This window comes from Solanum tuberosum, unplaced genomic scaffold, assembly GCF_000226075.1.
Source record: "Solanum tuberosum cultivar DM 1-3 516 R44 unplaced genomic scaffold, SolTub_3.0 scf00023, whole genome shotgun sequence".
Lineage (NCBI taxonomy): Eukaryota > Viridiplantae > Streptophyta > Magnoliopsida > Solanales > Solanaceae > Solanum > Solanum tuberosum.
This window is the reverse complement of record NW_006238949.1, coordinates 2,142,964-2,167,421: the sequence shown is the minus strand read 5'-3', so window position 1 is coordinate 2,167,421 and position 24,458 is coordinate 2,142,964.

The window sequence follows — 24,458 nt, the reverse complement described above, 5'->3', positions numbered from 1 at the left end:
TGTTGTGAAACAGGAAGTATGTAACGACCCGAGAGCACCCTCTTGTCGTTACCAGTGTATTCGACCTCGAAGAGGTCTTATACAAGCCCTTAGCATTCGTCATAGCATGTATCATAGAATAAAATCACAAAAAATTTAAAACTTTTACTTGGAAGTTCAACTTCTCTTCATATATGAAAAACATAATCTAATTCATCACAATGTACCATCTAGACATAGAAGTATCGAAACTGGGACTTAGCCCTTACATTAATAAGATGTCTTCAAATAGGAAAGTACAACAATGTCTTTCAACATAAGCAAAGAACTAAACATAGAAGCTAGATCATAAGGTCTTGTCCTCTGACTTGAGGACTCACCAACTTGGGGAAGCAACTCCAAGTGTCTTGAGAAGTAAGATTGAATCCTTAAAGGCCCGAACCTAAATGTTTCGGGAAAATGGAGAAAATATGGGTTAGTACAACACACGTATTAAGTATGGCTACTATGCATAAAAATCATTGAAACATGCATAAAAGGAAATTTAGTCAAAACATGCTTTTTACCAAGTAAATCCAATATGCACACAAAGTAAGCTTCAGAGTCCAAACCAACATAATAGCATCCCAACATGTAGACAACCCAAGCAATACTAGTGCAATGCAAAAAATAGAACCCCATAACCCTATTCAAAGCCAAGTATCACATTAAGTAACCTACTTTATGCATACATTCATAAGATCATATTTCATCATAACTTACCATATTCATAATGATCATACATAACATAGCTTCAACATACATAAGTAATAATCATCATAATCATAAGAGAACACTACTACAACCATCTCTTAGGATCCCACAAGTGCAATGTGCAAGAGAAGTCCCATACCCTCCCTTACACTATGTAGAAACCCTTAAGAATGCCCTAGTAACAGTTCACACCTTTCATACCATCATTTACTTTTACATTAGGGAAATATTGCAATAACCGACATAGACCATGAGAGCGAATCCGGTGTTCTACTCCCACACCGAATAGAGAGGGTTAACACTTGCCTAAGGTGTAACCATTCGTACATAGCTATCCAGGTGGATCCACTAAGCTAGAGTCCTATGTGGGCACATAGTTAAGGGTTAAGGATATTGCTTCTAGAAACCCTAACTTTCTAAACGTAGGGGTTTCCATCTCATGAGACAACATATACCGTGGGTAATTTGGACTTGCTAAACGTGAGTAAACCCATGTGGGGAGCCGGACTTACTAAACGTGAGACTCTCATCTCATTTATATGCCCTTTCGGTGCTAGGTCATCAACACCACAATAACACATTAGGTATAGTATCATTACAATCTAAGTAATTCACCTTTCATACTTGAGTTCAAAGAAGAACCAACCTTCATACCTTCGTGCCCTTCTTGGGACATCTATACTTCAATTACCAATTAATTCATAACCAATATATAATACAAGGTAATTCATGAAGTAATAACATAATCAACATCAATATAAGCAATTGACATATTCCCTTCATAGCCTTCAAGGCTTCATTCAAAGACTCAACCCTAATTTCATAGAAATTATACATAACCTAGGGTAGAATCATCATACAAACATGAATTACATAACATCACATTCAATTCATAGCCTTCAATCAATATCCAACATAAACTAGGGTTAGAATTAGGAAAGGGGAAACATGGGTCTCATGGGGAATTCTTCAAGAAACCACCAATACAACATAAATTCATCCATAATTGTTCATATAACATCAATCAAAGTCAGTTTATAACATCAATTTCACTTTAGAAAGAAGACCCACGTTTTTGGATTGAAACCTAGAAATTGGAGATTTTGAAATTCATCTTGAAGGGGCCTCTTGGGGAAAGGAATCCCAAGAGTGATAAGCAACCATACCTTATTGATGAATTAACCACGAAAATCCGATTTGAAACCTTGGAGAGTTGGTTTTCTTCATGAATCTCCAATCTTCTTCAATGGAGTTCTTGAGAAGAGAGAGAGAGTATAGAGAAGGAAGAACTTTAGGTTTAGATCTTTGGGGTTTTGTGTTTTAGGGATAAAAGTGAGGTAAATTGACTTAAAAATCATTATATACATGTCCCCTAAAGTACCCTAAATACCCCTCACTTAGTTGTACTCTTTAATGAAGTAAAAATCGATTTCTGCATTTTTGTCGTGGAGCAAGTCTGCGACGCGGAGCTGTTCCCTGAAGATATTTGGAATTAAATTTTGAGATAGTAGAGTCCGGGACACGACCGCGTCGCAAACTAACTGTTTGCTCCTTGGTGGAGCTAGTCCGCGACGCGGATGCATTCCCTCCAAGTGCAATTTGCAAGCTGCCTTGGCAGCTTGCTTGGCCAAGGTTGGGGTCCTTCTCGGGGTCCCTTAGGGTGGCCCCGGGGAGTCGTATTCAAACGTTTTAACCCTATAAACATATATTTACCTAATTTCAACCTTTTTACAATATTATACCATCATACGACACTCCCAAACCTGCCCAAAACCTAAGGACACACTAGAACACATTCTTCTCTAGTTTTCGGACGTCGTGGTCGTTCCTTAACATTTAGACTTTTACTCTTCCAAACCAAGTCAATTGGATTAATTTGGGTTTATAAACATCATTTTAACTATTTTTAAGTAATTATTCACAAGATGAGGCTCTAACTTAAGTCATAGAATTTCTGGGGTGTTACAATATCCCCCCTTTAGGAAGATTCGTCCCCGAATGTCACTTGGACTTCTTTCTAGGGATACAACGACTCAAACTAGCAGCACAACAACCAGACACATCAACAATATCATACCATCATATCATATAGGAATTTAATCCACAACATCACTATGCTCAAAACTCTTTATTTCACATAAGTATAGGAGGAACTACCTTCTCCATATTCAATGCGCATCAACATATATATTAAGCAATCAACAAGACAACATCAATTATGCTCATTACAACTCTCATGAAGACAACATCACATAACATTTATGGGTGCAATTTCAACCATGAGAAACAAAATTCATGAAAACTCAAAATACAACTTAAGCATGAATTTTCACAAAAATATGCACATACAAGGAAATCATGTCATAATCATCAACACACATGATTTTCAATATATACCTAATTAAGAGAGACTACTAACATCGACTTTGGCTAGGAGTAGGAGGAAAAAGATGAGGGTAGCGGGACTTCATGTCGGCCTCGGCCTCCCATGTTGCACCCTTAACTAGGTTGTTTCTCCATAGGACTTTTACAGAGGCAACCTCTTTATTCCTCAACCTCCTAACTAGACGATATAAGATTTCGACCGGAACCTCTTCATAAGAAAGATTCTCATTCACCCCTAAACCTTCTAGAGGGAGAATGGACACTGGGTCACCTATACACTTCTTTAACATAGAATATGGAACACTGGGTGAACCGGGGCCATTTTGATGGGCAATTCAACTCATAAGCGACCTTTCCGACACGCTTCAAGATTTCATAAGCCCCAACATACCAGGGGCTAAGCTTCTCCTTCTTACCAAACCTCATCACCCCTTTCAAGGGTGAAATCTTCAAGTAGACCCAATCACCTACTTCAAATTCAAGATCCCTCTTTCTATTATCGGCATAAGACTTTTGCCGACTATGAGCCGTTTTCAACCTATCCCTTATAAGTGAAACTTTTTTCGTAGCCTCATAGACTACCTCTGGACCAGGAAGAGCAAATTCACCTACTTCAAACCACCCGACCTGAGATCGACACCTTCTACCATAAAGTGCTTGAAAGGGTGCCATAGCAATATTCTAGTGGTAGCTATTAATGTAGGAAAATTCTATCAAAGGTAGGTGGTCATCCCAATTACCTTTGAAGTCAATGACACACGCTCTCAACATGTCCTCTAGGGTTTGGATGGTGCGTTCCGCCTGACCATTCATTTGAGGGTGAAATGTGGTACTAAGTTTCACTTGAGTACCAAGCCCACTTTGGAAAGACCTCCAAAAATGTGAAGTAAATTGGGTACCTCTATCTAAAATAATCGTCAACGGGGCCCCATGCAATTTCACAATCTCCTTAATGTACAACTTAGCATAATCTTCCACCGAATAAGAAACCTTGACGGGAAGGAAAATGGATTGATTTAGTTAATCTATCCACAATGACCCAACTGGAGTCATGTTGCCTATGGGTTCGAGGCAAACCTACCACCGTTTGAGGGTGAAATGCGGTACTAAGTTTCACTTGAGTACCAAGCCCACTTTGGAAAGACCTCCAAAAATGGGAAGTAAATTAGGCATCTCTATCCGGAATAATCGACAACGGGTCCCCATGCAATTTCACAATCTCCTTAATGTACAACTTAGCATAATCTTCTGCCGAATAAGAAACCTTGACGGGAAGGAAATAGGCTGATTTAGTTAATCTATCCACAATGACCCAACTGGAGTCATGTTGCCTATGGGTTCGAGGCAAACCTACCACGAAGTCAATATTGACCTCTTCCCACTTCCAAGTGGGGGAATCAATATCTGGAGTTAGACCCCCCGGTCCTTGGTGCTCAGCATTAACTTGTTGGCAATTTGAGCACCTAGCCACAAAATTTGTTGTCTCTTTTCATTCCGTTCCACTAATAAATCTCACGTAAGTCACGATACATTTTGTGGCTCCCGAATAGATGGAGTATCGGGACCCATGGGCATCCTCTAAGATTGTCTCTCTTAGGCCATCCACATCCGGCACACATAATCTCCTTTCGTGCCTAAGCACCCCATCTTCTCTTTGAGAGAAAGTTTATATTGCTTTGTTAAGAACCAACTCTTTTAGTTCCATCAAAATAGGGTCAAGATGTTTCTTAGACTTCACGTCAACAACAACCGATGACTCTGAATTATGACGGACCATGACAGCTCCTTTTGGGGAATCTTCAAGTCGAACACCCAACCGGGCTAGCCTATGTACATCACGGGCTAACTCCCTTTTCTCTTCTTCCACATGTGACACACTACCTATAGATACACGACTCAAAGCATTCGCAACCGCATTTGCTTTTCCGGGGTGGTAAAGGACACTCATATCATAATCTTTTAAGAGTTCCAACCACCTCCTTTGTCGGAGATTCAATTCTCTTTGGCTAAAAACATATTGAAGACTGTTGTGGTTGGTAAACACATCCACATGTACCCCATAGAGATAGTGTCTCCAAATCTTTAAAGCAAAGACTACAGCCGCTAGATCAAGGTCATGAGTTGGATAATCCTTCTCATGCACCTTGAGTTGTCTCGAGGCATATGATATAACCTTACAATGCTGCATGAGGACACAACCCAAACCCACTCAGGAAGCGTCACAATATACTACAAACCCTTCGGGTGCCCTTCGGTAAGGTCAAAACCGGAGCGGAGGTGAGCTTATCTTTCAACAATTGGAAGCTCTTTTTACAAGATTCCGACCATTCGAACTTGGACTTCTTTTGAGTTAAGGCCGTTAATGGAGATGTAATAGATGAAAATCCCTCAACAAACCTCCGGTAGTAGCCGGCCAAATCCACAAAGCTTCGGATGTCGGAAGGACTCAAAGGTCTAGGCCAACTTTTGACCGCATCGGTTTTCTTTGGATAAACTTCCATACCCTCACTAGAAACAATGTGACCAAGGAAAGCAACCAATCTTAGCCAAAACTCGCACTTGCTAAACTTAGCATAGAGTTGGTGATCTTTGAGGACTTGCAATATTATCCTCAAATGATTCATGTGATCATCCTCACTTTTAGAGTATATCAAGATGTCATCATTAAAGACAATAACAAATAAGTCTAGAAAATTTCTAAACACGCGATTCATAAGGTCCATGAAAGCCGTCGGGGCATTTGTAAAACCAAAGGACATCACTAAGAACTCAAAATGACCATATCTTGTTCGGATTGATGTTTCTGAAACGTCAACACCTCTCACCCTAAGTTGGTGATAACCCGACCTCAAATCAATTTTTGAAAAGTAACTAGCTCCTTGAAGTTGATCAAATAAGTCATCAATCCTAGGGAGTGGATACTTGTTCTTAATGGTCACCTTATTTAATGGTCGGTAATCAATACACATACGAAGAGATCCATCCTTCTTCTTCACAAATAACACCGGTGCACCCCAGGGAGATATACTAGGTTGGATGAAACCCTTATCCAACAAATCTTTGAGTTTAGATTTTAATTCCTTCAACTCCGCCGAGGCCATCCGGTAAGGAAGGATTGAAATGGGTTGTGTATCCGGCAATAAATCTATGCCGCAATCTATTTCCCATTCGGGAGGAATCTCGGGTAAGTCATCGCGAAAGACTTTCAGAAAATCCTTCACTACGGGGACCGACTCCAAAGGAGGAATCTCGGACTCAAGATCCTTCACCCTCACAACATGATAGAGACAACCCTTAGAAATCAACTTACAAGATTTTAGACATGAAATGATCCTTCCCCTAGGAACGGAATTTCATCCCTTCCATTCTAAAATGGGTTAATTAGGAAATTGAAACTTCACAATTCGGGTCCTACAATCTATGGACGCAAAACAAGCATGAAGCCAATCCATCCCCAATATAACATCAAAGTCTAACATATCAAGTTCCACCAAATCAACCAAAGTGACTCTATTGGGCAATGATATGGGAAAACCCCTATAAACTCTATTAGCAACTATGGAATCACCCACTGGGGTAAAAACCGAAAAGGGTTCATCCAAGACATCGGGAAGCATATCAAACTTTATAGCCACTAAAGGGGTTACAAAAGACAAAGTGGCACCGCGATCCAACAATGCATATACATTAATTAAAAATACTTGTAACATACCGGTCACAACATCCGGAGAGCTCTCTTGATCACCTCGGGATTGGAGAGCATAGAAGTGATTCTTCTTAGGAGCATAGGGATTTGGGCCACTTGTTTGTGCTTGAGCATTTTCCCTTCCTTGAGCCTTTAGCATAGGGCAGTCCCTCCTCATGTGGCCGCTCTTACCACAACCATAGCAATTACCCAAGCCAACTAGGCACTTGCCTTCATGTTTTCAACCACACATTGCACAAATAGGCTTCTCAACATAAGGACCACCACCTTTTGCTTCTTGAGTTTTGGGGGTAGACACTTTACCTTTGTTGACCCTTAGAGTGTTAGAAGGACCTTGGTTGGAAAACCACTTTTTGAACTTTGGCTTATCTTGTATTTCAAACCTAACCTTAGAAGAATTCCCATCATCGGCCCTTGACCTCTTCAATTCTCTACCAACTCGCTTAAGCTTTTGCTCCTCAATTTGTTCGGTATGAACCATAAGATGAGAAATGTCCATGCTTCGGATTAGCATAGCCGACCTACATTCATTCACCACAAGATCGGATATCCCCATAACAAATTTGTTCATTGTAGCTCTAGAGTCCGACACTAAAACTAGGAGCATGCTTGGACAATTGAGTAAACTTGAGGCCATACTCCTGCATACTCATACCCCCTTGACGGAGGTTGATGAATTCTTGTATTTTCCTCTCCCTTAGTTCCAAGGGGAAAAACCTATCAAGAAAAGTCACCTTGAATGTAGCCCAACTTATTGGACCCTCTCTAATAGGTCTCCCCTCCTTCCACGGTTCATACCACACTTGTGCCACATCTTTGATTTGATAGGCGACTAACTCTGTCTTTTCTTGAGAAGACACACGCATAGCCTGTAGAACCTTAAACACTTCATCAATGAACCTTTGTGGATCTTCTTCCACTTTGGAGCCAAAGAAAGTAGGGGATTCATCCTTGTGAAATCCATTATCCTAGAAGTGGTAGTGCTAGCATTGGGGTTCACTTGCACCCTAGCATCCCTAGCAACTTGAGTGGCCAACACTTGAGTCAAATTATGAATAGTCGACCTTATCTCAACATTAGACATAACCCCTTCTTCAATAGGAACTTGAGGGTTTTGAGGAGCTTGAGGGGAACCGCCTCATTCACATTCTCCTCACTGGCCCTCCTTGCATTGTACCTTGTTGTATTCATTGCCTATAAGAACAAGAGAAGGATTAGAAGAAAAGGACTACATAGAGTTAAAACTCTTAGGCACGACTATGGAAAAACAAAATAGTGAAAGTTCCTAAGCATCTCGTAGCCTCTCATTCATAAGTGTGGTGCGCTTCACACCCATGAACAAGACTCTACTCGATGTGGTATCTTGTGACATGAATCCTACATTATTCTCAACCTTATGCTCTGATACCAAGTTTGTAACGACCTGAGAGCACCCCCTAGTCGTTATCGGCGTATTCAACCTCGTAGAGGTCTTAAACAAACCCTTAGCATTCGTCATAGCATGTATCATAGAATAAAATCACGGAAAATTTAAAACTTTTAATTGGAAGTTCAACTTCACTTCATATATGAAAAATAGAATCTAACTTCATCACAATGTACCATCTAGACATAGAAGTATCGAAAATGGGACTTAGCCCTTACATCAATAAGAAGTCTTGAAATAGGAAAGTACAACAATGTCTTTCAACATAAGCAAAGAACTAAACATAGAAGCTAGATCATAGGGTCTTGTCCTCTGACTTGAGGACTCACCAACTTGGGGAAGTAACTCCAAGTGTCTTGAGAAGTAAGATTGAATCCTCAACGGACCTAAATGTTTGGGCAAAAGGGAGAGAATATGGGTTAGTACAACACACGTACTAAGTATGGCTACTATGCATAAAAACGATTGAAACATGCATAAAAGGAAATATAGTCAAAACATGCTTTTTACCAAGTAAATCCAATATGCACACAAAGTAAGCTTCATAGTCCAAACCAACATAATAGCATCCCAGCATGTAGACAACCCAAGCAATACTAGTGCAATGCAAAGAATAGAACCCCATAACCCTATTCAAAGCCAAGTATCACATTAAGTAACCTACTTCATGCATACATTCATAATATCATATTTCATCATAACTTACCATATTCATAATGATCATACATAACATAGCTTCAACATACATAAGTCATAATCATCATAATCATAAGAGAACACTACTATAACAATCTCTTAGGATCCCACAAGTGCAATGTGCAACAGAAGTCACATACCCTCCCTTACACTATGTAGAAACCCTTAAGAAAGCCCTAGTAGGAGTTCACACCTTTCATACCATCATTTACTTTTACATTAGGGAAATATTGCAATAACCGACATAGACCATAAGAGCTACATGGAATCCGGTGTTCTACTACCACACCAAAAAGAGAGGGTTAACACTTGCCTAAGGTGCAACCATTCGTACATAGATATATAGGTGGATCCACTAAGCTATATTCCTATGTGGGAACATAGTTAAGGGTCAAGGAGATGGCTTCTAGAAACCCTAACTTACTAAACGTGGGGGTTTCCAACTCATGAGACAACACATACCGTGGGTAATCCGGACTTGCTAAATGTGAGAAAACCCATGTGGGGAGCCGAACTTAAAAAATGAGAGACCCCCATCTCATTTACATGTCCTTTCGGTGCTAAGCATCTAATTCCCTTTTGTAACCATCTTTAGTCATCACATAAGTTCACATTAGCCTTTACTAGACACTTAGGTAGACATCTTACCATAATAGCTCGTATGTGTTCATAAGTGAGTAACAATCCTTTCACTTTAGAAACACTTAGAAAGTGAGTAAACGTTTCACCTTACATTACACTATAATCATGAGGACTTCCATTCAATCATATAGCAATAATACCATCACATACATACATACTTCATAGCTAATTCAAGTGTATAGGGTTAAGGATGAGTAAACTAGGTCATCAATGCCACAACAACACATTAGGTATAGCATCATTACAATCTAAGTAATTCACCTTTCATACTTGAGTTCAAAGAAGAACCAACCTTCATCTTGCCCTTCATGGGACATCCATACTTCAATTACCAAACAATTCATAACCAATACATAATACAAGGTAATTCATGAAGTAATAACATAATCAACATCAATATAAGCAATTGACATATTCCCTTCATAGCCTTCAAGGCTTCATTACAAGACTCAAGCCTAATTTCATAGAAATTATACATAACCTAGGGTAGAATCATCATACAAACATGAATTACATAACATCACATTCAATTCATAGCCTTCAATCAATATCCAACACAAACTAGGGTTAGAATTAGGAAAAATGTATTACATAACATCACATTCAACTCATAGCCTTCAATCAATATCCAACACAAACTAGGGTTAGAATTAGGAAAAGAAGGAGAAATATGGGTCTTATGGGGAATTCTTCAAGAAACCACCAATACAACATAAATTCATCCATAATTGTTCATATAACATCAATCAAAGTCAGTTTATAACATCAATTTCACTTTAGAAAGAAGACCCACATTTTTGGATTGAAACCTAGAAATTGGAGATTTTGAAATTCATCTTGAAAGGGCCTCTTGGGAAAACGAATCCCAAGAATGATTAGAAACCATACCTTATTGAGGAATTAACCATGAAAATCCGAGTTGAAACCTTGGAGAGTTGGTCTTGTTCTTGAAGCTCCAATCTTCTTCAATGGAGTTCTTGAGAAGAGAGAGAGTAGAGAGGAGGAACTTTAGGTTTTGATCTTTGGGGTTTTGTGTTTAAGTGATAAAAGTGAGGTAAAGTTTCTTTAAAATCATTATATACACGTTCCCTAAACTAAAGTGAGGTAAATTGACTTAAAAATCATTATATACATGTCCCCTAAAGTACCCTAAATACCCCTCACTTAGTTGGACTCTTTACTGAAATAAAAATTGATTTCTGAATTTCTGCATTTTCGTCGCGTAGCAAGTCCGCGACGCGGAGCTGTTCCTTGAAGATATTTGGAATTAAATTTCGAGACAGTAGAGTCTGCAACACGACCGCGTCGTGAAATAACATTTTTCTCATTGGGGGAGCTAGTCCGCGACGCAGATGCATTCTCTCCAAGTGCAATTTGCAAGATGCCTTGGCAGCTTGCTTGGCCAAAGTTGGGGTCCTTCTCGGGGCCCCTTAGGGTGACCCCAGGGCATTGTATTCGAACATTTTGACCCTATAAACATATATTTACCTAATTTAAACCTTTTTACAAGATTCTACCATCATACGACACTCCCAAACCTGCCTAAAACCTAAGGACACACTAGAACACATTCTTCTCTAGTTGTCGGACGTCGTGGTCGTTCTTTGACGTTTAGACTATTACTCTTCCAAACCAAGTCAATTGCATTAATTTTGGTTTAGAAACATCATTTTAACTATTTTTAAGTCATTATTCACAAGGTGATGCTCTAACTTAAGTCATATAATTTTCGGGGTGTTACAAAGTATGAGTGTGAACGGCAGCAATGGCAGCCAAGTAGGCCATCTAGATGACATCGGAAACCTCAAAAATGTCAAATATCCTAATGCTAATGACCCTCATCTTATGGGTGGTATTGGTGCCATTCGCTTGCCTCCGGCCGAAGGGAATGCGGTGTTCCATATCACAAGTACTATGTTGCAACTCTTGCTATTGAAGGGGTTGTTCAGTGGTTTGGCTTATGAGGATCCCCATGAGCATATTAGAAACTGCAAGGATGTATGCGGACCATTATCCTTCAAGAACATCTCCCAATAGTATGTCCGGTTGAGGTTGTTCCCGTTCTCTTTGATGGGAGAAGTATGTAAGTGGCTGGCTAAATTGCCACGTGAATCAATCACTTCGTGGGAGGAGTTGGTCGACGCATTTCAAGTGTGATTTTTTCCTCCTTCAAAGATGATGACTCTTCGGGACAGCATTCAGAGTTTCAAGCATCTGGAAGGCGAGCCAATTCATGAAACTTCGCTGTGATTCAAGAATTTGTTGCTTCAATGCCAAACTCATGGCTTGCCTGACAATGTGTTGCTGCAGTATTTGTACCGGAGTCTTGACTCAGTAAATAAGGGTGTTGCTGACCAGCTTTCTCCAGGAGGTTTGATGTAGAAACCTTATGTGATAGCAGCTCAGCTCTTGGATGGCATGACTACCATAAACCGGGCATGGTACACCCGTGAAGATCATGTCTCCTCTCTCACGTTTAAATTGACCAAGGAGCAGATGGAGAAAGACCAAGAGAGGGACCAGAACATGGTCAAGATCATGACACAACTTGACATTTTGTCCAAAAATGTCATGGGAGCTGGTGCTTGAAGTGTCAATGTCGTGGGTGTCGGTTGTGCTAATCTGGAGGAGTCCAAGTTTGAGGCCTTGTATAATGACGAGGCGAAGTTCCTAGCAAACCAAGGTGGTGGTTATCGTTCAAACTACCCGAGGTAGGTTGGTAACCAAGGTTGGATAGGGATGAAGGTTGGAAGGATCGCGATCGAGAATGGAGGGACCATAATCCAAATTGGAAGGATGGAGAGAAGGATAGTTATGTGCCTCCCCATGTGCACCAAAAACCAAAGGATTCAGAAGGTGGCCGGTCTGAGGATATGCTTTCTCGTATCCTCAACAAAGTTGAGGGGTCGGACAAGATTTTAAAAGAAATGAAAGAAGATGTGTCGACCCTTAGCCAGACCATATCGATCAAGTAGTTGGAGACCCAAATGGGTCATATCTCATCATATTTGAACCCGAGACATCAAGGGGGTTTGCCTAGTGACAATATGGCTAACCCCAAGAATAAAGTTTAAGTGTGGACTTGTGTCGTGTCGCGACGTTAACTAAGGCGCTGCTTGGGAGGCAACCCAATTTGTATTTTCTTTATTTTAAATTTGAAATAATGGTGTGTTCAATGTGTAAGTCAAAGTGTGTAAAGTTGTTATAAAGTGCAGGATGGCGAGCTGATAGTCCAGTTGGTGCATCACCAAAGAGGTCGGCGAGCCTGACCTAGACCGCCACTAGACTCAAGACATTTTCAAAGTGGAGTCTGTAAAACTCGGAGAGCCCATGAGCAACTCGGCGAGTCAGCGATCGCGATGTAGTCTGCTGTTTGGACCCTTATAATAACTGAAAGTCCTGTAAAACTCGGTGAGGTAAGACCCACTTGGCGTGTCACCGAGTGGGTCGGCAAGCACGACTAATGTCGTTGAATGGGAGAGAACTGGACGGTTTTTTAAAAAGACCAAAGGTTTAAACTTTCAAACTCTTTCACTTTCCCTCATTTTTGAACTTACCAAAACTTGAACCCGCACATTAGTTTCCATACTTGTTGCATTTTTATCGTATTTGAGTTGTTGATCATGTGTTCGGAGTGGATTACTTTGCCGCCTAGCATTTCAATATTGATTATTTGGCATTTATGGTTGGTTTTCCTAAACCCAAATTTAGTTTTATCGAATTTGTACTCATTTGCAATGATCTTATCTTAGTGATGTGTGTTGGGCCTCTCTGATCTTAAATGTTGTTGTATGTGCCTGTGTTAATTTGAAAACCTTGCCCGTAATGTTTATATCATTGAATTCCCGTGATTTTGTGCCTTAAAATAGGTTAAAATTTGTGGGGTTGTGCTTGCATGTCGTTGGGTCTAGTTAGGTGAAGTCTAAGTAACCCGTATTTTTGCCAAATGAAATAATTTTCCCAATGATAGAGTCGGTGACGTCATTCTTAAGGGGAAAAGTCGTCAAATGGCAAAATTTGACAAAACAGGGAGAAGTCTGAGTATCCCGGGGGCTTGGGTATATTAGGTCTTAATTTAATTTGATAAGTGCATTCTTTGATTTTGTTTTCAGGGGTTGCGAGGCTGAATTTGAGAAGTTGGGTTGAAAGTAAGCACGTTGTGTCGAGCACGCCGAACCACTCGACGGTTCGCCAAAGTTCCCCATCTTGCCTTTAATTTCATGCTAAATGAGTAGTTGGGTTCTGTAATTTTCGGTGAGAAGCCTGAGGTCACCGTACTCGGCGACTCGCCGAAGGTCCATCTTGATCGCCTTTTGTTTTCTCCCCTATCCATTATTTGCACTGTACCTTTCGGCGGGCTAACCCTTGCTCGCCGAATGCTATCGGCAATTCACCAAAAGGCCTTTCCATCGCCGACATGCCAAACTTTTCTAAGGATTTTGAGTGAATCCTTTCAGCGAGCCCGATCTAGCTAGTCAAAGTGATTCGGCCACTCGCCGACTAGTTTGGCGAGTCTGTCTGCAACTATTTTTTTCTGTGATTTTTCTTAAAGTGTTACTTACTTTTTCTTGATGTTTTTGCAGATATTTTAAGGACCAGGATCGACATGTCACCCTAGAAAAGAGCACGAGGTATCACAATCAATGAAGGGGGATCAAATCCTCCAAAAAGAGGAAGGCAATAGATCCCAGTAGGAGCCAAAGGCAAGGGCAAGAGGCCCACATCTGAGAGAGTGACTGCTAAATCTTGTTCTGCTTTATCTGAGCCTGAGGAGGACAACCCTTTGCAGTCCCAGTGGGATGAGATCTATGCTAGATCTCACCCTTACTCTGCTCGAGTCTCTTCAGTTCCCACACCAGCAGACTTAGTGCCAGCTCTGGCATCCCCTGTGGCTCCTGTGCCAATAGTAGCACCTCCTCCTAGGCTTCTCAACAGTTTGAAGGGTGACGAATTGCGAACTATCCTTTAGGAGAAGTTATTATCTACAAAGCGCCATAAGGGTAAATACTCTGATGTGAGGGACACCCTCCACTTCCACAGATTCGAGTAGTTCACCAGGCCTCGAGACCCCTATATTCCTTCATGGGTCCGGGAGTTCTATGCAGCGTATGGTGACTTGGTTCCAAAAAGCAAGAAGAAGGCGAGCGAATTCAGATCGGTTAAGTCGGTAGTGGTTCAGAGTAAGGATGTGCGATGCAACAACGAGTAAATCAATACTGCACTTGACAGGGGCCTTGGAGATATCAAGGCATATGAGGGTTTGCTGGTTACGTAGTCCTTCGATGTCTTGAAGGGGTGGTTGGCTCCACTGATTTCCGATACCACCCCGAGGTGGATCGAGGCAGGGGTCCCCATAGAGAAGAGGGATTTAAGCATTGCTTCTTGGTTCTGGTTTGGCTTCATTAGAAGCACCATAATGTTATCCCAGAACTAGTCCATTCTGCGCCAACCTAAGATGGGCTGCCTTGGAGCTATGATATCCCGGAGGAGCATCAACCTGGGATTACTCATAAAGCAAGAGATGGCCATGAGGGCCAAGCAGAGTCAGACCTCCTTTCCATTCTCGGTCCTGATCACTAAGTTCTGTCGGCGTGCTGGAGTACCCCGGGATGGTATGATAGATATTGAGGTTGCCCCTTCTTCCTCAATAAATATTTGGCGCATTGACGCCGAGTATACACGAGAGGAGGCTGATAGGAGGAGGCCAGCTCCGGTGGATATATCCCCGGAGGTGGACATTGACTCGATACCTATAGAAACATCTTTGCTGACTCCGGCCTCCGGGCCTTCAGGTAGTTTTGCCCCTTCCACTTCTTCATAAGCCCCAGGTACCTCTACCTTTGCCCAGCCCACCAAGATCACTCAGGCTATGCTCCTAAAGATTGGGGCACATGGCCCATTCAACTGATATGAGGGTGACTTGGCTTGAGAGATCCATCACATGGATGATCAAGAGTGTCATTCATAGTGCATTTACCCCTCTCCAAATTTCTATTGACACTCTAACCATGAGAGTTGAGGTTTGTGAGTGCAGGCATGGGGAGACTTTCGAGGTTACGGCTTTGAAAGCTGAAGTAGCAAATTTGAGGAAGGACGTAGACTATCTCAAGTCTACTAACTTCACTTTACTACTGAAGGCTACATTTGATTTGGACGATCCTGAGACTTCAGAGATTCCTTCGGCCACCACCGGAGAAGTACATAGGGATGATGCAACAGTTAATAAGTCGAATGCAGAGACCGACGAGGAGAAGATAGAGGTGCATGATGCTACAATTTATGATGATCTGGCTGACCTGGAGGGTATACTGTTTGAGACTGAACGCCAGACTTATTTGAGAAACACCACCATGGGTGGACCTATCGGATCTTCTATTCCTTCTAAGGTGACTACGGGTACTGAGGCCTGAGATCAGAGAGCACTACACAGGGCACTGATACCCAGACAGATGGAACGACTGTTTAGACAGGATCCCTCTTTACCTCCTTCTTTGTCTTACTTTTTGACTTTTGGATATTTTTGCTTACATTTGAGGACAAATGTTTTTATTTGTGGTGGGGTGAGGCCCACTTTTTGTGACCTTTTGTGATTATTGTTTTGTGTATATATTTGGGTTTTTGAGCTATAAATTATGTTTTAAACTATTTTTGTGGATGATTGAGTTGTGTCTCCTTGTATTTAACGATAAATGATTTTTGGACCCTTCCAAAAAAATTATGCGACCTGTCGTTTGCGTTTGAATGTGGTTGTTCTCTTGCAAATTTGAGTATTGGTTTTGATCAATACCGATGAATTGAATAGTGCTCATAATCGAACAAAAATGAATGTGCAGCTACGATGAGGGCAAATGAAGTTGCATAGACAATATGTGAAATTTTTGCATCTCGTTGTTACTAGCCACAAATTGAGTCTCTTGTGATGAACATTGCACACTAGCAAAAGTGTGGAGTCTTCTTTGACATTGGTGTCAATGCGTTGTATGATGAGCTTACCATGAACCATATGTGATGACACCTAGAATTTTCCCCATTGGTCTGGTTGACTAAGTGATGTAATCTCTTGATATGATCTTAGGAAACTTTGAAGAGTGTGAAGCAATTTGACATTATACCTCTTTGTGTGGCCTACCATGTGAGTGTGTGAACTCCGCTTGAACACCCTTTGAGCCTTAGCCTTTTCTTGGAAGAAACTTCATGAAATTATGACATTTCTTGATCTATTAACCATAATCCTCTCTTTTTTTTCAAGAAGAAATGGGGTTTCAAGAAGATGAAAAAGTTGATCTATTAACCATAATCCTCATTTTTTGTGCGCATTCATGATTGAGTCTTGTGTACCACTTTTTGAGACATCCTTTTTGAACTGATGAACTTAAGTTTTGCTTGAGGACAAGCAAAATTTTAAGTTGGAGGTATTGATGAGTCCACGATTTGGACTCATTTAGGGCTTTATTTTAATAGATTTAGTGTCCTCAAATGCATATTTTGTGCCAATAACTGATGTAAATCCTTGATTTTCAGGTATTTGGATTGAGGAACAAAGCATGGACACTAATGAGGAAAAGGGAACAAGGCAGCTGAAAATATAAAGAAAATAAGGCCTGAGGATCGCCTAAACCATTGGGCGAGTAGCCAAATGGCTGTGGTCTCGCCTAATGTTCAGTGTGCCGAACCCTGAAGGAGAAAATCAAATCATCGATAGAAAGGAGCAGTCGGCGAGTCGCCGAACGGTTCTGCGATGCAGTGCTATACCGCCAAAACTTACAGAACTTTAACATCCTGAAGGCCAAAGAAGAAAGGCGACGGAATTAACCAAAGGGCACACTGCCGAGTAGATCGGCGATCCCAACTTATTGCGCCGAATGGTCCTTCGCAATACATTTTTGGCGACTATAAATACATTTTTAAATTCTTAGAGTAGTATCTAATATAAGAGTTTTCAATATCGAATTGGAATTAGTAGTTTTTTGAAGTTGGAGACCTGAGTATTGAGACAATATTTCCTTAGCTTTGAAGATTTCCATTTCTGAGAAATTGGAAGTGGGTATTGAAGATTATTCATCTTAGACCTCTGTAAAGACAATATTAATCTTACCCAATTGATGGAAACACAATTTGGTAACGATTTTTATCGTTTTATGATGTCTAGCTAAACCCAGATTCTTGGGGTGTGATTATGTGATTATGGGTTGATTTAGCTGATGGGTATTGTTAATTGATAGTTTAAATGATGTTTAAAAGTGATTTCATTCAGTAATTGTGACTTAATATAAAGGGTTGTAGTTGCAAATGCAAGTCTATCTTCGTGTTTTTTGCTTGCTCGAGAGAGAGGTTTTAAAACTAAGATCACAGCTCGAAAGAGTGAATCCTAAACCCTTTTCCCCACATTCAGCTCAAGAGAGTGAATGGACTAAAGCGTAGGTTGTACCTAATTGCTGTTTATTGGTGTTCGAGAGAAACCAATTTGATTCGGGGTAAACTGTTTGAGAGAAAGTTTATCCCCACTAAAGTCTAGCTTATTCACTGATATATAGCTATTTACTAGCAATTGCAATTACCCAATTGTCTAAATTAGTCCATAATCCAATCACATTCCAAAAACCCATCTCGATATTGTCCTTTTCGTGTGATTTGCTATTGTAGTTGATAATTACAATCAAAATCCCCATATTTGACACTTGTGTTACCATTAGTTTGAACTATGTTTTTACTCGTAACTTTTTATTCCTATGATTGACTAGAGCCTATTCTTACTTGCCTATTGATTCTCAATTACAAACCACTCCCTGTGGGACTTGACCCCAACTCACTTAGTTGGGTTATATTGCTGACTAACAATCCTTGGCTGTTAGTATTGGATGAAGTGTCCTGATACGTGAAATTACAAAGCTTTACTAAAACGAGCATAAGATTTTACTCCAAGCTCGGAATTAGTTAAACTTCTTGGCTTTGGAAAGAGGACTAAAAGTCTTTTAATTTTATAAGTCATGGGCCACCTAATAAATTTTGTACTATAAGATATGATCGTTTGAAGTTGCACCAACACTCAAGACCTGACTTGGGTGCAACTGCCTTGACGGGTGACTTGTATGAACCCCTAGATGGGTAGTCCAAGTCACCACAGGCCATCTAGAGTGCCGTATAGGTGACCCCTCAAAGGACAGTCCTGGATGGTCACTCATAACATCCTTAACGGACTGTGGTCCCCTACACGGACTGTCTAGGATGTCGTGAAGGGTCCACAGTCCATTTTGGCTTCGTGGACCTATGATAGCCTTACATAACTGGAAGAACAAGGTTCTTGAAGAATCTTGAAGAAGAACTTGATTAGAAGCCTTAGAACCCTAGCCTGAAGGAGAACAATCAAGAAAACCTTTCTTTAGATTCTTGAATTACTTTCTTAAAATCTCTATGGACAATAATTATTATTTTTATTAGTGATTCATAATTGTATGGAGGAATTTGAGTTGGAAAGAATGAAATTCTTGGAGAATGACTTACAATGAAGAAGAATCTTTATAAAGGATTGAAAGAATCTTGAAAAGATTGAAATAATCTTGAATGACGTCTTCTACTTTGATTTTTCCTCAAGGTTTTATCTTAGGGTTTGAGAGAGAAGAGAATGATGTAATAAGAGATGAAAATCTGATTGTTTTGGGTCTTTAATTAGTCAAGAAATTCGTTTAGGGTTTTCTTAGAGGTAAAAAGACAAAAACAACCCTTTTTAATGTTTTCCCGTTGGCTAATTCGTCACAACACTGTATCAGGTTACTAAAATGGTCATAACTTTTTACTCAAAATATGTATTGACGCGTAATTGGTGGCGTTTGAAAGAGAATTCAAATACCGTTAATTTGATAGGTTATGGGCCACATAACTCTTTATATTCTAAGAGATATGGTTGTTTGAAGTTGACCCAAGAAGAATCTGACATCGAAACTTAATCGATAAGGCAACTTTTAACTCTACTTTGTGCTAGGAGTTTCTAGTGACCTTAAGTGATATCCAAAATCATTCTCACACTAAAGAATTTACCTTTACACATATGAGAAATTTAAGAATCACCCGATATGACCCTACAAGTATATGAAGAATGGTTCGAGTCTTAACTTTGAAATTTTTGAGGTGTTACACAACATCATTTGAGACTTATATTTTACTTTCAAATCAACATAATATATTAGAGGTTTGTACACGTGACAACCAGGTTTTAGAGATTTAGTTAAGTTGACTTGTTATCCGCATTAGTAATTGTTATTAGCTTTTATTTTTATTTTATTTTCCGTACTTTATCACAAAATTTGGGTCTTAGACTGACTTGTCTTGGTGGGATAAGACGAGTGTCATCAATTTTTGGGTTGTGACAGTTAACTCGAGAGAAGAACATAAAAACTTACTATAATTGGTCGAAAGATAACTGTGATTAGTTAAGACTGACGATTGATGAAATATAGTTCAACGATATTATAATCAACACATTGCAGTTTTCTTTTAATAGCTAGTAAACTTAACAGCGCTTTGCGTGGTATATTAGTAAAAATTTGAAAATGATCTTTTATTAATTAATTTGAAACAAATGAAAGGATTTGTTTTGCTTAGAGCCATATCTTTTTTTTACGTATTAACAAACGATACCAAAAACTAAAATTAATGTCATGACCCGGACGATCGTGATTGGCACCCACATCAACCCTATGGTGGGAGAACCATTAATACTAATTATCTAACCCAAGAACTACACAACTTAATCAATTACTAGGCATTTAAAGTTACGGAAACAGGTTTAAATGCAAGAGTCAAATAGAGTTCCCATAAACTTCCAAAAGATTTAACAACGATTAACAAAACATTGCGAAAAATATTCCCTAGAACCTGAAAGTCAATGTACCAAAATTCTAATAAGGAACCATAAGTCTAAAGAAAATGGGTCCAACCCAATTAAACAAAAGGAATCTGAAGCACTAGTCTAAGTTCGAAGATGTGGACATAAAAAAAAAGAACTTATGGCAGCTCAGAAGAACTGGCTCACCCTTGAATTCGATCATGATTATTGATCTCCTAAATGAGGTCTGTCAGTAGCCGTCTGAAGATGCCCTGTACTCAACAAAGAAAGAGCAAGTGCAATATCAGTACACAACCATAGTGTAGTGGTAGGATAACGCGACTATCCCAATAAGTGAAACATATACAAGTAATCACAACAAAATAAAACAGGCATATACCGAACATGAACATTATGAGTCATTCTTATCAGGATCAACGAACAATTCCACATTCTCAAAATACGTCAATATGGCAAGTCAATGATCCTCTCATGGAACCCACACCCAAACTGTTAGTGTACCGATACGTGGTACCCGATCCAAGTTAGTGTGCCGGACGTGACACCTGATCCCATATGTGCATCAGAACGTGGCATCCAAATCCAAGTTAGTGTGTTGTAACGTAACACCCGATCCATTCAACAAGCCACACACAATCACAATGTACATTCTCATAATTATACAATTAAGTGTTGATTCATGACATACAATTATTCAATCATACTCATTTACGATTAGTGTGATAAATAATGCAACATTCGCATACATACATGCATTAAGATGAAATAATTACAAACATACATCACACCAACATGACATCACAACCATCACCTACCTCGAACAAATCTTGAATCATCCTAAGAAACTTGTTTCTTCTCTTTCCAGATTTTTTCCGCTTGCTCTAGGTCTACAAACAAATATTTCAATACATGGATCATTAATTATGGTCTAATTTACCCAGATTGTAATAAACCCAAGACCAAAATATGATCTTAAGGTGCAGCTATGGTTTTTCCCACCATCCAAAACCGTTCAAAACCCTTCCCCAAGGATATACAATTAAGATTTTACGTTCTACGGATCAAAAAATAGAATTGGGGAGCGAAAACCTTACCTTTATCACCAAAATTCATGGAAAACTGTCGAGAACTTACCTAGCATCTTCTCCTAGCTCTCAAAAATGAAAATTGCAGAATAATGGTATATTTGGGGTTTATTTCCAACTTAATTCGCGACTGGCCCATTATGGTGGATCATTTCCCGCTACAGCGGCCCCTACCTGGCGGGAAAAATCCTGCCTTGGCGGCTTGCACGGAAACATTGAGCTAATTTAAGAGTTTCAAACTCCCATTTTACAATACACCTTCATCCCATGACACTAAGGAACTACCCTTCCACGCTAAGATTAGTTTCGGGAGTTCTACTTGCCCAAATTCAATTCTGTAAAGTCGTACGGGTTTCTTAACGTCTTAGCTATCTACTCATGTGATCAAATTCATAATTAGATCTCCCATTTGTTACCAGATTTCCCCAGACCTCACTTACTCTGATATCTTCCATATCTGGACTAGGTTGGGAAATTTCAAGTTACTACGAAAAAGTTTTCCAGCCCAAAAATTTTCCCCATTGGCTTTTCCCTAACGACGGAATAAGGTTGTTACAATGAATCATCAAAATAAGTTAGAAACACCTCAAAAAATGATCAGAAGAAAAGATAATTATCTTTTTGAATCAGGTTTTCCCAATAAAAAACACAGCACAATGATTCTATTTAGGGATATTTATTTATTTATTCATTTATTTTTTTAGGACATGTTAAATGTTTAAATTTGATTAATTCAAGTGATAAGTTTAATTAAATAGTGAAGTTATTCATATACATGACAAAATATCTAATTAAACTAATTTTTATTCTAATTAACTTTCAAAAACAAAAGAAAGTAAATTAAGATACAATGTAAATTTCAAGTCCTTTACATATAGTTAATTTTAAAAAATTTAATATTAAGATAAAATATATAGTTGAAACGATAACCCCACATTTGTATATGATAAATAAATGAAGTTATTATAAAATGACTTTTCTTTTGCCAAACTTATATATGTAGAGATATGAATGAATGATGCATGAAATACATATTCTATTGAATCAAAGAAACTATGCTATTTTTTATTTTTGGAATAATTCTTTATTTTATTTGTGAACTAATATATGATCATAGAAATTTCAAGTCCTACTTGAAGTTTAATTTCAAATTTGAAATTGTTTTTTCATCCCACTTATCATTTTTGAAGTTGTATTTAACTACATTCAAATATAAATATTATTCCAAATATTTTTTACAATAAGTATAACAAAACACATCTCAATTTTTCTAAATACCAAAAAACAAAAAAAAAAATTGAAATCTATGTCCGAACACCTACTTAAAATATGAAAAAGTCGCTTTAAGAATGTTGAAATTGTGAATGGACTTACATATTTAATATCACATCTGAAATAAAGAATAATATTTTGTATCTTCTTTACTCATTATTTTCTTCATTTTCCTTATTTGCTAACACATCAATTGCACATTAAAACTTGTTTTAAAAACTTTGTAACCTATGAAAAAATCACTATTTCATACAATTCAAAGTCAATATTAAAAAATAAATAAAGTTAGTGATGGCAGAATGAGACAATCGAAAATAGAAAAAGTATTGACAATGAATCTGACAATATAGATATAGCTTTTTTATTGAAAACATAACGGTTGGTTTCCTATTTATACATATAAAAAATATTAAAATTGCGCAATGAATGTAAACACTTCTTATTAGTTTTAAAATGATAGAGTAATTCTATTTTTTTATGCAATTAATTTAAGAAATATATAAGAGAAATTGTTTTTTGATAAAAATATATAAATATCTATGTTGGACTAAGAAATGATCTAAGAATTATAAGGAGAAAGGCAAAATCAAATTTTGTAAAAAATTACAATTATTATATAGTTATAATAATTAATTTCTAGAAATAACAAAATATATAAAGGAAAATAGTACAAAAAGGAAAATAAGTAATTTAAGGAAATAATATAAACAACATTAATAATGAGAATAAGGGAAGAAAGTAAAACAAATTAATAGCATTGATGATGCTAAGAATTAAATATGGTCGTCTTTGAAATTTTATAAGATTTTCAGTCTTTTAAAATTAAAAAAAACTCCAAAAAAAACAAAAAATTCGATGCATAATTTTTTTGAGAAAAATAATCTTAATTTTGAACAACTATTTTAATAAAAGTGTCAGAAAAATATTTAAAAATTAAATTAAATAAATAAATATGAGAATTTTATTTTTATAAAACATATAAATATCAATGTTGGACTAAGAAATGATAAAAAATTTATAAGAAAAATGGAAAAATCAAATTCCGGTAAAAAAAACATTGCAATTCCTATGTAGTTAAAATAATAATAATTAATTTCTAGGAATAAACAAATAAAATAAACCAAACATACAAAGAAAGGAAAATAAGTAATTTAAAGAAATAATATAAACAACATTAATACCGAGATTAAGAGAAAGAAGTAAAAGAAATTAATAACATTGATGATGATAAGAATTAAATATGGTCATCTTTATATTTATAAAATTTTCAGTCTTTTAAAATTAGAAAAAAAACTCCAAAAATAAAATAAATTTGAGGCATATTTTTTTGGGAAGTGTTTTTTTAATCTTGACCAGTTAAAGTAAGAAAAATTATTTAAAATTAATAAATATAAATAAATATCGATATTGGACTAAAAAATATCACATCACATTTCTATTTTAGCTTTATCATCACATATAAATATCTAAATAAATAATGAATAAAATTTTGTAAAAATATATATGTAATTCTTATAAAGTTGTAATAACTAATTTCTTGAAATAAATAAAATGAAAAGAAGTGATTTAAGGAAATTATATAAATAACATTAATTATAAGATTAAATGACGAAAGTAAAGAGATTAATAACATTGATGATGAAAGAGATTAAATATGATCTTTTTTTAAAA